Source organism: Callorhinus ursinus, unplaced genomic scaffold (assembly GCF_003265705.2).
Source record: "Callorhinus ursinus isolate GAN/ISIS: 27379988/994484 unplaced genomic scaffold, GSC_fseal_2.0 scaffold13, whole genome shotgun sequence".
Classification (NCBI taxonomy): Eukaryota; Metazoa; Chordata; class Mammalia; order Carnivora; family Otariidae; genus Callorhinus; species Callorhinus ursinus.
The window spans coordinates 18,064,055-18,068,852 of record NW_027397075.1 but is presented as its reverse complement, the minus strand read 5'-3'; the positions used below and the strand labels follow the sequence as shown (position 1 = coordinate 18,068,852).

At 56.9% G+C, this 4,798-nt stretch overlaps 1 long non-coding RNA gene across 1 annotated transcript; it reads right to left on the bottom strand.

The window, feature by feature from the left end:
- Positions 1 to 692: 692 nt before the first annotated feature.
- LOC141374059 (uncharacterized) lies at positions 693 to 4,358 on the bottom strand. Its single transcript, XR_012380606.1, has 3 exons — positions 3,890 to 4,358; positions 3,647 to 3,703; positions 693 to 1,120 (listed from the first exon to the last, which is right to left on the bottom strand). It is a non-coding gene; the product is annotated as an uncharacterized lncRNA (long non-coding RNA).
- Positions 4,359 to 4,798: the final 440 nt, after the last annotated feature.

The window sequence follows — 4,798 nt, the reverse complement described above, 5'->3', positions numbered from 1 at the left end:
CAGATTCTGGATGGTGTGCCGGCAGCGTGCAGGAGGCCCAGGGTCCGGCTGACGGTGGACAGATAGGTTCCTGGGTGGTTCCAGGCAGAAGTCACCACACCCGGGGAATGTCCCACAGAACAAACCCGGCCCGGGAGAAGGTGGGATGCCGGAACAGGGGTTGTGGGAGAGCGGTGTGGGGCTCCCTGCAGGTGCAGAGCGGGAGCCCACCCTCAAAGCTCAGGCCGGCTCGCATGTCCCACGTGGCCGCGCTGTGTGGAGCGACAGGACCGGGCCACTGGGGGATCCGAGGCATCCTGCACCGGGAGGACCGAGTGGGCTGGAAGGCTGGGCTCCCTAAGGGCCACCTCGGGAGGAGGAGACTTTGGTTCAAGTGTCCTGGGTCCTAACGCATCCGTGTGCAACAGACCCAGTGTGAGCTCAAGGTACAGCTGGCCATTCAACTACATGGGGACTGGGGCGCCACCCCCCGTGCCATTGAAAATCTACGTATGACTTTCGACTCCCCTAAAACCTCAATACTTGACCAGAAGCCTGACCGATAAGCTGAACAGTTTGTATGTTCTATGTATTATATGCTGTATTCTTTTTTTAAAAATTTTATTATGTTATGTTAGTCACCACACAGTACATCATTAGTTTTTGATGTGGTGATCCACGATCCATTGTTCTCGTATAACACCCAGTGCTCCATGCAGTACGTGCCTCCTAAATAACCCATCCCCCCACCCCCCTCCCCTCTAAAACCCTGTTTGTTTCTCAGAGTCCATCGTCTCTTGTGGTTCATCTCCCCCTCCGATTTCCCTCCCTTCATTTTTTCCTTCCTTCTCCTAATGTCCTCCATGTTATTCCTTATGTCCCACAAATAAATGAAACCATATAATTGACTTTCTCTGCTTGACTTATCTCACTTAGCATAATCTCCTCCAGACCCATCCATGTTGACGTAAAAGTTGGGTATTCATCCTTTCTGATGGCTGAGTAGTATTCCATTGTATGTATGGACCACATCTTCTTTATCTGTTCATCTGTTGAAGGGCATCTCGGCTCTTCCCACAGTTTGGCGGACATTGCTGCTATGAACATTGGGGTGCATATGTTGTATTCTTATTACAATAAGCTAGAGAAAAGAAAATGTCATTAAGAACATCATAAGGAAGGGGCACCTGGGTGGCTCAGTTGGTTGAGCATCTGACTCTTGATTTCGGCTCAGGTCATGGTCTCAGGGTCGTGGGATCGAGTCCCGTGTGGGGTTCTGCCCTCAGCGGGGAGTCAGCTTCTCTGTCTCTGTCTGCCCCCCTCCCACATGCTTGTGCTCGCTCTCTCTAAATAAATAAATCTTAAAAAAAAAAAGGAAAATCATAAGGAAGAGAAAATACACTTATAGCCTGGGACTCTATCTATTGAAAAAAAAATCTGTGTATGATTGGACCCATGCAGTTCAGACCCATGGTGTTCAAAGGTGTTTGCATTCTTGTACGGCATTCAGACCATTACTACTCCTAGCATCCCAACAGATCTCTGAAAGATAAAAGTCTCTACATACACCGGGAAGCGATAGAACACTGCGTGTTGACTATACTGGAATTGAACAACAACAACAACAAAACCCCACCTCATTTTACCATTCCCTAGTTAAAAAAAAAAAGTCTTTGCAAAACTTTAAAATCCCCAGCAATACAGGTTGGTAAATGGTATGGCTTTCTTCAGCCTTACAGAGCCTGGGGCGGAGAGGGCGGATCTAGACAGCTTTAGAAGTAGTCTTCCCTCCCACAGGTCAGTAGGGGCGACTTTGTTGTTTCCCGCCCTTGGAGCCCACCCTGGGCCCCCATCCAGGCCAGACCGTCCACCCAGAGACGCACATTCTCTGGGCCTGCATCCCAAGCTCTGCGCCACAAAGGCCGCGGCCCTCCCTCCTGCTGGCTAATGAGCCCCTGGTAAAAAGTGTCCCAATCCACATTTGTGTTTTTCTTCTGGTCACTAGCTAATTGCCCAATTATTTTATTTCCCCAGCAAAACTTCAGTCGGCCTGGAATCCACATTCAGGACTAAAAGCCTGTGTCCAGGGAGTCAGGGGATTTGTCCTCTGTCTGTCTGCTTCTCCGTGGCCCCTGCCCAGCCCAGGCCTGACCCAACTGAGTCCCCAGCTTGTCTGGGGCCGGGGGGGGGGGGGCGCCCTGCCCCCTTCAGAGGTCAGGCAGAACTGTGCCCTGGAAAGAACTTCCGGGTGTGGAAGGAATTCGGGCCTAGGAATCGAAGGCCGGGCTTTCTGCTGGCAGCCATCAGAAACTGTGGGAGCTTGGGCAAGTGGTCACCTCTCTGAGCTTCACTTTTCTTGGCTTTAGAAATGGGGGCAGAGGGGGGTGGGGGGCAGATTGGCCCGGACAGGCCATGTCGGCTCTCAGCTCCCTGAGTCTACAACGTAGCGGGGGAGCGGAGCAGGGGGCCCCTTGCCGGGCAAACCCTCTGGGGTTTGCCAAATGCTCCCAGGCTCTCCCCGCCTAAGGGAGGTCCCCAGGATCTGGAAGCGTTCTGTTTCCCAACTGTGGACCACCTGCCCACGTGCCCACGGGCCCCGAGGGGCCCCCCCCGAGCACTGGGTTCCAGAAGCCCGTTCCTCAGTCAGAGATGCTGGGTGTTAGCTGGTGGTTTCAGTTCCCACTGAGGACAAAGCTCTAGAATCGTCTCTGTGCTTGGGAGGCCACCCCAGGAGCCCAGCGACAGGCCTGGGGGAGGCGGGAATCCAGCAGTGGACGGTCTTGCCCATTGACTTCTTGGGAAAGTGAAGTTTCAGTGTAACTGGTCGGTGACCCCAGGGACAAAAGGGCCTCGGGACACTGAGGATTCCCAGGGGTCCTCAGCCCTGAGGGGCCTCCTGGGGTCGGGGGGAGAGCCTCGTGTCCTCGTGCCTTGTCGGCCAGGGAGTAGCAGCACCGGGGGCCTGACCTCCCCCAGCCCTGGGACAGCAGGTCCCTGTGGAAACCAACACAGGGGGCCACATGGCCTCATTGTGAACTTCCAGCCCCCAGGGGGCTCCTGGGGCCTAGACGATGGGGGCCTGGGGAGGGGGTCCCTGGCCTGCGACGGGCAGCCCGGGTGTTACTTCCTTGGCACCATCCTGGCCCGTGATAAGCCACCGGGCTTCCTCTCTGCAAGTGGACTCTTGCATATTTATGGAACAGCCGCTCGGGATAGCTTCCAGGGACTAAGGGCCACGGGTCCTGGGTCGCCTGCGAATGTGACACTCTGCACCTTTTGGCTTGACTTAAGGCCCAAATGTTTGCATCAAGTAAGTCCCTGCTGATCACTTGCAAAGAAAAGCCGCAGCTCTCCTCCCCGGTGGAGGCCGCACTTGGCCCAGAGAGAGCAGGAGGCCCGTGGGGCCCCGCGGTGCAGGGGGTGTTCAGACCACAGGAGACGTGAGCCCCTCCCTCCCTCTGCATTGCTCCTTCCCTGAGCGGTATTCTGACTTTGCATTTGGAAGGTGCATGTGGACACCTGCCTTCTCTGTTGTTGCAAATACCTGCTCAGAGCTGAGAACAGTGCCTGCCACACGGTGAGCATTCTAGAAATGATTGCTCTTGTTGGGGCCATTGTTAGAAAGGCCACGGGTAATAATGGGGGCAAACCCTTATTGTGCACTTACTGTGGGCCAGGCTCTGGGATGCACCTCCTCCATGTGCTAATGCTCTCCAGACTAGCCCTGTGAAAGAGACCCGATTATTACCACCTCTCCTTCAGAAGGGGAAACTAAGTCACTAAGGCCTTGAGGAACTTGCTAGAAGGTCCAACAGCCAGCAAGGCACACAGACCCCATATTTGTACCCAGCCGGTCTAAACCCTGTGTTTGGGAGGCCCCGGGAGGCTCCCACCCCCGTGTGCTCCCCACCTGAGGCTTTGGACAGGACATGACTCTGGGCAGCTATGGCCTCGCTTTCCAGGTCCCTGTCCCTTGGCCCGGGTCCCCCTGAGCACCAGTGTGAGCCCACAGCCGGACTCAAGGCGTGGAGTGCTCCCAGGGTGACTGGCACAGCCTGATGGACCTCCGTGTGGGACTGCGAAGACGCTTGCAAAGTTGCCCTTCGTGGCACAGCCAGAAAGCCGGGCCTGACAGCAGCAGCTTCCTCGGTCAGGGACAGCACACGGTCCTCCGAGGGCCTGAGGAGAGGAGCAGGAGGGGGGCCGCAGGGACAGAGAAGGCGAGAAGATGGGTCACGGGCTTCTGCGGGAGCTCGCTGAATGGGGCCTGGCCCAGAGCAGGCAGGAATGCAGAGTCCTCACCCTCCTTCCTTCCTGACGAACACACGGAGACCCTGACTGGCCTCTAGGAAAGAGATTTAAACAGTTGCCCGATAGAATTCTCTTTCTTACAGAATAGGCCCACTTTTTCATAGGCTGGGACCGGGGTAGGGCCCGGGAAATTCAACAGGCACTAAAACAATCCCTGAGCTGCCCAGACAGCAGGGCCCAGAGGCCCCAGGCTGGTGTGGCATCCAGACAGGCCTTTGTGCCCGTTCTAGACGGCCCCCTCCTCCAGGCTCCTGGACCCGCCTGGCCTCTGAGCTCCCAGGAGGTCCGAGGGGTGTGGCCTGGCTCCCCCCACCCAGGCCCGGCCCAGGGCTGGCTATAAAGCCGGCCCAGCCTGACCCTCGGCACAGCCAGCCCGGACCCTCCCGGAGCCTCCCCCGGGGACATGTCTGTCGCCTCCGCTGCTCCTGCTCGTGCTCTCGTGCGCGGTCCCATGCGGCCACTGTGGCTGTGCTGGGCGCTCTGGGCGCTGCCCCTCCCCGGCCCCGGG